General features: G+C 28.9%; 1 protein-coding gene across 3 annotated transcripts in view; it reads left to right on the top strand.

The window, feature by feature from the left end:
* The first annotated feature begins 201 nt into the window (after nucleotides 1-201).
* LOC134716331 (C-X-C chemokine receptor type 1-like) overlaps nucleotides 202-13,031 on the top strand; it is a 30,875-nt gene continuing 18,045 nt past the window's right edge. For 2 of the 3 annotated variants that reach the window (XM_063579250.1, XM_063579252.1), the window contains exons 1-3: nucleotides 202-321; nucleotides 4,570-4,619; nucleotides 11,367-11,428. The gene's annotated coding sequence lies outside the window, so the exon portion shown is untranslated. Of the gene's footprint in view, nucleotides 322-4,569; nucleotides 4,620-4,663; nucleotides 4,794-11,366; nucleotides 11,429-13,031 lie in introns of those variants that run through there. The other variant, XM_063579251.1, reaches the window with a different exon arrangement.

Genomic DNA, 13,031 nt, shown 5'->3' with positions numbered 1-13,031 from the left:
GTTCTTTTTTTCAATGACATTTATAGTATTTGCTACTATAAAAATCCTTTTGTTTTTTTTTAATGGAATATTTGATGAATTTTACAAATCTTGTTCAATAAACATTGAATTATCTCTCTTTGATCATCTGTGTATTGCAATTCAGCCTTGACCTTATTTACATTTTTACAAACGGCGCAGGCGTGGAAAAGTTATTTACTAGGTCAACACGCATGACACCATAACAAGTGCGAGCAGTCAGTTTCAAAGATTCTACAATAAAAGGCAAATTGAAAGCGAATATTACGTAAACAGATGACTTTAATGTAGCTGTTGCATTCAGTAAGTTGTATTCTTAAAGTTTAATTTGTTATCATTGCAAAACTGCTGCGCTTTTAGTCGTATGCATCTAAAACAAGATGAAATACACATATTTTCTCGATATGTAACGTGAGCAGCATGTTCCATGTTTATACTACTGACCGACTTATTATATATATATGTGTATTGCCTTAAGTGTTGATTTTTATATACAACCGAACTTCTTTTTTTCAAGTTATGAAAAAGAATATTTTAAAGAAACTTGTGGGTTACCAAAAATATTTGTTCACGTCGCAATGTTGACAAATATTTGACTACATTTTATGTAAACAAATGGTTTAAGCATGGCTACCATTTCTAATAGTATATAATAAGAATAAGTGCACACTCATTAGCAATAGAAACTGGGAGGTATGCAAGACCAAAAATACCATCTAATGAGAGATTTTGTAAATTTTGCACAGAAAAAATTGAAAATGAGATTCATTTCTTGATTGAATGTCCGCAATATAAAAACATTAGATCTAAATATAAAATAAATGATATTAATTCAAATAATTTGGATGAAAATTTTACCAAAATGTTAAATCCTATGTCTGAAAAGGAATTAAAATCTATTTGTATGTATATTGAAGAAGCTCTTGATTTGAGAGACCACCATACCGTTTCATCAGATAATAATCTTTTACAGTAGTTTGTGCATATACATATATATATATAAATATCTTGTATTGTGTGTTTTAAGTAAATATACGAAAATCTATAATAATACTGAAATATATACATGGTATCAATATCAGTCTATAATGTATTTGTATACATAGAATTGGCTCATGACTTGTTACATGAATCTTTATTTCATTTATATGTTGTTTTAATATTATAATTGTCTGTATTTGGATCACGCCTCTATTGTGCTCTTTCCAATAAAATATTGAATTGAATTGAATAGTTAAACGATGTTCATGTTTAGATGATATTTTTCTGACCAGTCTTTGGTCTAACTTTTCAATGCTCATGTGATTAGCAGAGAAGCAGGAAATATCCAGGGTCATATTTTAATCTCTCCTTAGTACTTATTTTTTTAATTGTACATTTGTTAAAAATGTTTAGAGAGTTTAATTGTTCACTACATTTTAAATGCTAATCTAAGATCAGTTCTCTAATTGTTTTAGAGAAACTGCTATGCTGGCAGTAACAACCAATAATGTTGTTGTTTTTGTCAGTGGCAAGTATTACATAAATATTTTTTGGACAAACCACTTGGTAAAGGAATATAATAAACACATTTTTTTGGAATCCACTCAGGTCATCCTGTTGTCCATCATTACATGATAAAGGGAAGAGGAAAAACTTGTTGATATAAAGGGCAACAAGTCAAGGTCACTGTTAGCAGTGTGACTTAAAATAGATTTTCTTTATAAGTTGGTTTAGGATGGTATATCCCGCTAAGAATTGTAATACATTTACTCATGTGAAAAAAAGAAATAATAGTACATGTCAAGTGTCCCATTGTTGGTTGCTTAACGTCCTTCAAAGCTTACTCGTATTTTGAACTGTTAAGAAAGAAAGAGTTTCTTACAATAAATGTGCCAGCATTTTACTTGTTTCTCAAGAGGTGAGGGGTTAAATTCATACATATTGTACAGAAATACTTTGTATGTGCCTGTCCCAAGTCAGGAGCCTGTAATTCAGTGGTTGTCGTTTGTTTATGTGTTACATATTTGTTTTTCGTTCATTTTTTTTACATAGATAAGGCCGTTAGTTTTCTCACTTGAATTGTTTTACATTGTCTTATCGGGGCCTTCTAAAGCTGACTATATGTGGTATGGGCTTTGCTCATTGTTGAATGCCGTACGGTGACCTATAATTGTTAATGTTTGTGTCATTTTGGTCTTTTGTGGGTAGTTGTCTCATTGGCAATCATACCACATCTTCTTTTTTATATTTGTTATACATTTTGTTTTGGAATCAAAAACATGTATTGTAGTTATATTTGGCTTGTTTTAAATGTTAGAATGGTTCTTAAAATAAAAAGCAGGTTATTACTCTGTTTTACCAAACTACATCTCACATTGTCAATATTACCAAATATATACTTTATAGTTGTGTATTGTAAATGGCATGATAATCAGTCAAAACAATCCTTGGACTATCACACTGTCAATTTTATTTTTTCAAACAACCTTTGAACTTGTTTTAATATGATAACAAAATTATCCCTGTTTGTGTGAGAAAATAATTACATTATGAAATTGGTAGGAATTTATGTTTTGGAATGCCTAAAAAGTTGCAAAATAAGATTTGGAAGGTAAATACATGAAATGTTTAGGTGCATCAAATACAAAAGCTTGTATATGATCATGATAATTAAACGACAAATAGTCAGTTTCATCAGCTTTTTAATGCTTAAAAATGTGACAGATTGCGTAGAATACAATTATAAAATTTGAATTTATAATTTCTTTAGTGATTTTCCTTCACAAATAATTTGAAATCACATAAAAATAATTAAGATATATATGTTACCATGATTACACACACAATATATAATGAGAAGTTTAATTTTTGTTTGTGGGATGTTTTTTTTCTTGAAAATGGTGTGAAATCTGAATGTTCAGTATATATCCAACTAATCAATCTTGGTTTGATGGTACAGACTTAACCTACTAGACTATTTCACAATAAGACAGACTAATTACTAGTTTACTGTTCAATCATAGATGTCTGGATCCAGTCTGATAATTTAATTTTGTGGAAGGGTCAGTGCAAATATTGCTCTAGCTTAGCTGATGTCACTAGAACTACTGTACTTTAAAATTGAGAATGGAAATGGGGAATGTGTCAAAGAGACAACAACCTGACCTAAGAGCAAAAAAACAAACCATAGTCTCTCAAGTTGTCTTCAATAACAAGATGTATCTTTACTCATTGTACACAGTGAACAAAAAATTAAATATGGATGTGAAGCATTTTTCTGTATTTTTTCTGAATTTTTTGTTCATGTATGATTATTTCAGATATCCTGCATAGATATTTGGGATAGAAAAATAATAGTCTTTAATTCCAACACTTCAAAAGAAGTCAGCACTATGACATTTGCTCTTAGTGAAATAGTTATGAATTCTGTTAATAAAATCTGGTTTCATGGTATAGATTGAAATGCCACACGGTCTTTCTGTAAAAGGAGCTTCAATGACCAATATGAATAAATAAAGAAGGCTTTGTTTAAAGTCCTATTAGACATCAATAACTCTCAAATCTTCTCCACTCTTTATAGAATTTTATTGAAATCAGACAAAGCTTCTTCATAATAAACATGATAAAAATAGAATCTACAGAAACTTTAACAGTTTTGTTTTTACCAGCAATGATCAATTAATCAATCAGATTTTACTGATAAAGGAACTAAGTTGTTTTTTTGAGTAAACGCAATGGTTTCTGTTTTCAAATCATTTACAAACTTTTCAAAACTTCATGGAATGTCAAGGAAATTTGTACAGAAGTTTCTTCAGGATCAAGAGTAAGAATCTAGAAAAGAGCTAATTTTTTCTGTAGTTTACTACTAACTGGAATTAATTTTCCTTGCAAATTTTCTTTGTTTGCTTTAACATATACTTGTATCATAGCCTAACAGTATGCTATAGGTTGTAGATGAAATATTGATAATTGAATGAAATATCCAATAACGACTTACTCAAGTCAGTGAAGAGGGAAATATTGTTGGTCAATTTCTTTTTCGCCCATATACAACTTGAGTCAGATAAGAAGGAAATATTGTTTGATGGAAAATAAGACAATTTCCTTTTCGCCAGAATAAAAATTCATAAAATGTTGAACAATACCAAAGGGAAAAGTAAATATCTCCTTATAGCAATAAAATGATTTTTTTTGATTGACAAGTTGAGTAGATAAATGTTGATTTTTAGCTTGTAATAGGGTAAAGACACTTATATTGTTTATTGTAACAGACCTGATTATTATGTGCTGTTTGTTATTGTCTTTTAATATTGATGGATATATAAGATTTTAGATCCCATTTTATGAAAAAATACAAGAAAAATACCTGGGTCTGGTCAAAATAAATTTTATGAATCAAAGAAAGACAGTCAAATATTTTCAAGTTGCTAAACTTGCTTTTTGCTGCTAATATAAATATATTTGATAGTTGCTAGGAATAAAAAAGAAATAAAAATCCCCATAAGAGGATTTTCTGTTGATATACATAAAGTACTTGAACTTATGGAAATTTTTGTGTTTTTTTTCTAGGTCAGAGAAAATGTAAATGATTGGTCTGGAGGATAAACATTCATGTACAGGTAAACCTAAATAAAAATATCATTGATAAATTATTACTTAGAGGTGGCTAAAGATAGTTTAATGGTAAAATACTAAACTTTATATAGGATGTATGTTACATGAACACGGAACTTACAAATTCAGAAGATGGCAAATAGATAACCAATAACATAGGTAACCTTCTGCATTAGAACGTAAGTACCGTATTAGATGCACTGATGAGAGAATAAAATTTAGGAGGGGGAGGGTGTTTTAAAGCTGATTTTGTTAAAATCTGAAAGCATTATAAATGCAAGATATAAACTTATTTAATGACATCTTGGTGTATAATGATTGACAGTCATAGTACTCATGAATGCTTAACCTGAAGAATGCAGGGCATCATGCTTGACCTTCAGATCTTTGGGGTCAGGACACAGCAGGAGAAAAAGTCACAAAACAAGTAGAGCAAAGAAGTTACTTGAATAATTTGGATATGTATGAACAAACTCTTGAAATTATTTTCTTTTCATTAAAAAAATTACAAGTTTACCTTAGGAATTACTCTTTAAATATTGGTCAAATTTTAATCATATAAAGGTTGTAATTCTTGGCACCATGAATTCATTCAATTTATTTAGACACATGGTCAGCTTACGGTTTAACAGGAGATTTTGTGAACCAAATTTGTTAAATATTTATAATGGTTTATAAAGTTACAAAAAGAATTTAAAAACTAAATCTTTTGTTAATCAAAGAATTCGTACTGGTAGTTGACAGTTAAATTGAAACTTTTATGTATGCATCCTATTATTAAAACTGGTATTCTACATCTACTTAGTAAATTCAAAATGTTTGTGTGCATTTATTTTTGACGTTGTTGATTGTTGGAAAATGAAATAAAATGTAAGTTTATAAATTATTACAATTCCAGGGAATGCTGTTAACAAATAAAGCTGTTTTAAATAGAAATTTAAGTTTTCATTCTTGCAAAACCTATTTTGCTGCAATTTAAATTTTCTCAATACTGTAAATTCGGAAATTATGGCATGCATTTTTATTGCAATTTTGTCATTTAAGACTTAATCAATAAATGCGATTTTTACTTTATAAAATATATCAGAATGCTAGTTTACATCATTGCGTTCACAACTCTGTCGCATTTTTCACAATAATAAAAAAACTACAGCAATAATTTCTGAATCTACAGTAATAAAAACATTGTAAAAAAGTCTGAAATGACAGTAAATGATTGTAACTTGGTTTAAGGTTTCAGTTATTGCTCTCCTTTCAGACTCATCAATTAGAAGAAATGTGTGTCAATCTGACCTACATTTCATACGTCATTGACCTAATTATATGTCTTTAATTATTTTTGCTCAGATTTGATTGTTTCAAAATCTCTGTTGACACAAATATATTTCTGAGTTTTCTGAAGAAAATGAACACTAACTAACCCAGCATGTCTGTATGACCATACATGGAATTGAAAATATTTCTTCGGTACAATATAATTCGTTTAGTATAAAAGTAATTTAGTTAAAAAAATTATGTTTTCTCAAACTCTAACAATATTAACATAGCTTTATTCATTTAGACACTTCCATATTTAATTGACAATTGCATCAAGTGGGAAGCTCTTGTTTCCATGATCAGATTATGTCAATTGCATGCAAGTGGGAATCTTCTCAATTACAATAACAAAATTGTCTGAAATTGTCTGACAATACCTAAAATAAAGTCACAAATGATGGGAATACTGCACTGAAATGTTTTCTTTTGTCTCGATTTAATAAGTTGGTTAACATCTTAACAGGTTGTGTAATAATTTATAGCTTTATTTTCAATGAGGAATGAAAATAACGGGATTGGTATTTACGTGTAACGATGATCCTTATATGGTTTACAGACAGTTCTGTGGCTTTGTGTCTAACCATTTCTCACGATACCATAGACTCCAAAGAATCTTTATGAATTAAATAAACAATGCTAAATTTAAAAATACATTAGATCAATTTTGATCCACTATTTTCATATTTGTGATATGAGAGTTATTCAGTTAATATATTTTAAAACATTAAAATTGACAAATTACAAATTATTTGAATCAGAAAAAAAATGAACGCTGAGGAAATGATTTCAAATCCTAAAAATTGAACAATCAATTAAAAATTATTTGAAATCATTATTTAAGAAATTATCTGAAATCATTAAAAATAGGAGAATTATGAAATTATCTAATGACAACTGAAGTTGATTTTTTTTTTACAATTTGTACATATCATTTATAAGGTCAATTTGCACAAGCACCTTTTGGATTATATTTTCTAACTTATAATTCAAAAGTAGTGTCAATTAAGGACAAATTCTTGTGTATTTTCATAACTTTTGCATATTTTTAACAATGTTCTAACCAATCTAAATTTGAAACGACCAAGCATAAAAATTATGGAGTGCAGAGATTTACTTTTATTTAGATTGTCTTTTATCAAAAAAAGCTGCCTAACCATTTTATAGTCTTCAATTTTTTTACCAAAAAATCTTTGCTGAAATCTCCAGGAATTTTACACAGGCACTTGTTTCTGGGTTTTCCCCCCTGTATACCTTATTTTATGGTACATGTATATAGGGGGGGAAATTCAGAGACAAGTGTCTGTGTCATTTTACTAAATTTTAAGTAAACATATATAAGTGCATTAGATAAGTTTTTCTTCCTTCTTCTTGTAAATATGTAGTAGCCTGAGAAAAGTTATATTTGATGTAGTAGATGAAGTGGTCATGAAATGTCAGTCAATTATTTTAATAAGATGCAGTAACACTTGCTCTTCTGTCAGTAATATATAGTATCATAGTTTTTATGGGGCTAATTTGAAGAAAAATCTGTAAAATAGAAAAATAAATTTAGGAAATTTAAATTCTTTCATAATCCTGTAGGTGTATTCAACAGAATAAAACGTTCACAAGTCTTGGTTAACCAGGAGAATATTAACACTTCTTCATATTCCAAATTATACATTGTAATGTGATGCTGATCTTAAGTATTATTTTCTAATGTATCATTACTTAAATAACAACCCACTGCTAAAGATCTGAATCCATTGACGGAATGTTGACAATTTTTTTTTTGAGCCGGTTGTTTTTCTAATTAATTCTTTGTCAAAAACATTTATTTTCATTATAAGTTTAAAACTATGATGAACCTGATATTAATAACATTTTCATGGCCATTGTTACTGAAATATTTTTCAATTGACACTGCATTCCGTTAAAAGCAAAAATAAATTGCAATGTCCTGGCGGTTGTGAGAACTCTTTCTGGAATTGATTAGGGGCCATGGGGCAGCACTGTGGAGAAAAATTTAGATGTCTTAAACATTGACCAATTTAATTAAACTTTAACAACCTTAGAATTAAATAGAAATATAAAAGCCACATAATTCAGCTTTAATCATAAAATGTTTTGTACTTTAACAATTAATACAATGTGTTTATCTTTTGAAAGTACCGTACTTGTACTTTAACAATTAATACAATGTGTTTATCTTTTGAAAGTACCGTACTTGTACTTTAACAATTAATACAATGTGTTTGTCTTTTGAAAGTACCGTACTTGTACTTTAACAATTAATACAATGTGTTTATCTTTTGAAAGTACCGTACTTGTACTTTAACAATTAATACAATGTGTTTGTCTTTTGAAAGTACCGTACTTGTACTTTAACAATTAATACAATGTGTTTGTCTTTTGAAAGTACCGTACTTGTACTTTAACAATTAATACAATGTGTTTATCTTTTGAAAGTACCGTACTTGTACTTTAACAATTAATACAATGTGTTTGTCTTTTGAAAGTACCGTACTTGTACTTTAACAATTAATACAATGTGTTTATCTTTTGAAAGTACCGTACTTGTACTTTTTATTTTTCTTATGTTCCTTTGAGTAACAACCTTATTGATAAATGTTTTTATTTTAAATGAGACAATTTTAACAATCAAAGTTAAACTAACAATGTTTATAAAAGGACAAAAGTTTTGAAACCAAAGTCAAAGACAATTTTTATTTTTAGGGGATTTTTCTGGAACATTTTCTATTTATATTATTGTCGCTTAGTTAAAGTAATAGTTTTCTTGGTTAGTTGGCAGAGTCATCAGACATAATTATCACAGACAATAATATTGGGCAGCTGTTAATAATAAGTAGAAATGTGACATGTATAAGCAGTAACCCCCATCAAGTATTTCTTTGTCATAAAAAATAAGGTACAAAACTGTAGCAGAGTTGTTACATGTAAATGGTCCCCAGTTTTGCTGGGCAGAGTTGTTACATGTGAATGGTCCTCAGTTTTGCTGGGCAGAGATGTTACATGTAAATGGTCCTCAGTTTTGCTGGGCAGAGCTGTTTCATTTAAATGGTCGTCAGTTTTACTGGGCAGAGTTGTTACATGTAAATGGTCCTCAGTTTTGCTGGGCAGAGATGTTACATGTAAATAGGCCCCAGTTTTGCTGGGCAGAGTTGTTACATGTGAATGGTCCTCAGTTTTGCTGGGTAGAGTTGTTACATGTAAACAGTCCTCAGTTTTGTTGTGCAGAGTTGTTACATATAAATAGGCCCCAGTTTTGCTGGGCAGAGTTGTTACATACATGTATAAAAAGCCCCCAGTTTTGATGGGGAAAATTGCACAAAATATGTCTCAACATTTACAATTAAATACAAAATATTTCACTTTTTTGAGATTTTCTTTTCAACTGCATCTGTAAACAACAATTAGCAGTAAACAGAAAATTGTGTAAATCTGAATGAAGATTAAAGTTACAAACACAAAATATGTTAGAATTATCAGGTGCCAGCAGTCTGTTGCCGTAGGGATATTTAAAAAAAAAATGTCAACTATGAATAATTGTAATGAAATGGATTTTTACCTAGTCTTAGGTTTGAAGCATTATTTGTTATGTAAATTTAATAAGGCTTAGAAAAGTACATTAGACTAGCATTGGTTTTATTCTTATCAGATTGATTCTGTCGGATCTAGTATCATGAACACCTCTTATGGTATTTTGTTTGATAAAATGTTGTAAAATTAAAACATCAAACACAGCTTGGGAAATATTTCAAATGTTATAAATATATTATTGAAGTATTAATGTAATTTGAAACTTAATATAAACTGGTATAGAATGTAGAATATAATTTTGAAATCGACCAAAATTGGTACAATAAAACTTGATAAAATGAATTCAACTCTTGTTAAAACTAAGAGCAACATATAGAAATATTATTTGTTCAGTTTATTCTGTTTGATGGAAATAATTAAGCTTTCTAAGCAATTTTAGTATTAAGGAACTATGGACAATTTGATTGAGTCAAGAAAACATCTTTGAGTCTTTTATGCTGAAACAAACACAAAATAAAGCAAAACATGTTCTGGAAAAGGGTTTTCTAATGATAAACTAGAAAATTTAAGGATTTTAAGCTCTTTTCACCAAATATGATATCACAATTTAAATTCTTTTTGCTGGGTTACAGCTTGCGATCTTTTTGTATATGTGTACAGAAAATGATCATATATATATGTGTACAGAAAATGATCATATCTATATGTGTACAGAAAATGATCATATCTATATGTGTACAGAAAATGATCATATCTATTTGTGTACAGAAAATGATCATATCTATATGTGTACAGATATGATCATATCTATATGTGTACAGAAAAGACAATTGCAATAGATTACTACAAATTGAAAGCTTTTCCCCTTTAAATGGTGTTATAGTTACCCAAGACCAGTTCTTTAATTCTCATTTTATTTTTACCTAAGTGCATAGGTACCTTCACAAGCCATTTGTACTGAGATTTGAGAACTCCTTACAGACAAACTGGAAGTCAAAACATGTTAAAAAAAACCTGATAAATACTTCAATATTGTTTGTATGGACAGAGTTCTAGAATTGAGACATATCTGACATACATAGGATTGTTTTCTAACTGCTCCTAGTCTGTGTGAGCTATTATGATTTAATGACCAGGAATATCAATATAATCTCCCTGCATGATTTAAGTATTATGATCCACCATTTTCAGTATAGGATTATCAATAACTACTAAGTGGTTTTAGGAAATGGTTTTAATACTTTGTTTGTTTCTGTTTATATTTATCACTAGCTCAGTATGACCTTGTGGTCAGTAAGGGGGATGGCAAAAATAAATTTTAGATGGAAAAATTAAAGAAGAGGAAAAAAGTTTGAGAAATTCAAAATAGAATAAGGGAAAACTTTTTAAAAGAGAGTATTAAAAGTTCATTATGATTGATTAGAAGTATCAATTTCATAAATGTATCTTGCAGCCACAGAAGAGACAAGTCTAACAATGAAGTGGTCCCTTGACCATTGGTTTGAAATCCCATCACATTTAGATGAAGGATGTTTTCTCAATAGATACAAAAACATGAATGATTATAAGATATCTGTAAAACATGTGTCACTGGTATTATACAAATACGTTACTTGTATCATATCACAATTCCCATTGGTCAGCCTACGTTGTCAAATTTGCATACAATCTAGTGGAAGAAAAAAGTTTTGGTTTCAGTACAACATATGGTGGTTTATTGCTATATGCAGTCTGATAGCCTTGTTATGAACATGATCACATTGTGTGATATTATATAAACAACCAATGGTGACCTTGTATTAATGATAAAAAAGGCTGAAATGACCATATCTTGTAGGAAGCCTTGAGACTGTATCAGTTATATAATGTCTAAATGATTGCTCTGATTGTTGTAGGTGCTATGTTATCTTTGGATCTAAGTATAGTCTGACCAGCTGCCAGAAAGTTTTTCAAGAAGGTAAGAAAATTCGGTCAATTTACTGCAGATTATTCAGGTTTTGTATTATTTTTGCTTTGTTTTTATGTGACTTTTAATATTCTAATCTCTTACTTATTTGAATAGATATATATATTTAGTATCTAGCTAATCCAATGCAATCATAGGTTTTAACAATCATAGGTTTGAATGTTGTTTTCAAATTAGACTTGTATATATTTAGTATGATATCAATAAAAGAGGTGTAAAATTCAGTAACCGTGCAATTTTCTGGTCGATTAAATTTTTTTTCTTTTCTAAAATTTAAAAATGTTTGAATGGTGTATTTATGTTAACCTTATTGCTCATTGAAACGTGTGAAAATTTTAATGTTTTTTTATTTAAAAATAAACCGAATTTTATTATGTTATAACTTGTATTCATCAAATACTTACAGTTATTTACATTAAATTTTCAGGGTTGATAAAATCTGTATTTTGTGTCAAACTGGCTTAGAGGCTTGTTATTAAGATATAATGGAGTTACTTTTGGCTTATCTGTATCATTGCAAGACTCTTTAAACAGGTGTTGCATGTCAATCTGCTACCACTCAGATAATTCAGAAAGTTTTATTAAAATTATAAATCATCTTTCTCTTTGGAATTTAAAGAAAGAGCCCCATACACCTGGAATTAAGCGAGACATGTTGAGGACTGTAACATATTGCAGTTATTTTTTGTCTATGGTTTTTCAGTTTTATTTCACTTTATCGCAGCAATATAACCTTTTTGTGCTGATGGCTGATGTGGTGGAAAACAATCACCAATCCATCATTTTTTCCCGTTTGTACTTTACTTCTTTTTAATCATATATAAAGTTAGGTTACAGGAACTGAAAAATAGAAGAAAATATAAAAGTGATATAATAAAGAAAGCAATTGATTACAGCCCTATACTGAAATGTCTCTTATTTATCGGTTTATTGATTTATCTGTGAAGTGTTTGACCAGTTCAAAAGATGAACTAATTTCTCTGCTGCTGTTAAATATGATATATTTATAAAAGATTTCAAAATAGACATTTATTTTCTTACATCTACGTCATTTATTCTCTGGTGGATAATTGTCTCACTGGAAGTCGTACCACATCTTCTTATTTTTATATTCAGAATATAAGACAGAATTAGAATACTTTATTCAAGAGATATATTTCCAAACTTTTCACATTTTAATTTAATTTTGAATAGGGTTTATGTTTTATATTTCTCTACAAAGTGTAGATTATTATTGTCTCAATGTTTTTGAAATTATTTGCTAAAAAAAAGTAAAATCACAAAAAAATACTGAACTTAAAGGAAAATCAATTTCCGAAAGTCCCTAATCAAGTTTGTATTTGTTTTCTCCTGCTTTTGGCTACTATTGCCAACACTTTTACTCTGTTCATACTTACCCGTATTTACAATAATTCACAATATTGCAAGTGCTGATTAAAGTCTAATTAAAGTCAGAAGTGATATTTTACTTACCCTACCATTTAACTTGCTGTATATTTTATTTAGTATTAAGTAACATTAAAAAATATTTATGGAACACAAACTTAATTTTTATGTTATTTTCACAGGAAGAAAAATAGAAAAATAAACATTT

The sequence above is a fragment of the Mytilus trossulus genome, chromosome 4 (assembly GCF_036588685.1).
Source record: "Mytilus trossulus isolate FHL-02 chromosome 4, PNRI_Mtr1.1.1.hap1, whole genome shotgun sequence".
Taxonomy (NCBI): Eukaryota; Metazoa; Mollusca; class Bivalvia; order Mytilida; family Mytilidae; genus Mytilus; species Mytilus trossulus.
The sequence above is the reverse complement of the archived record's forward strand: the minus strand, read 5'-3'. Positions and strand labels throughout refer to the sequence as shown.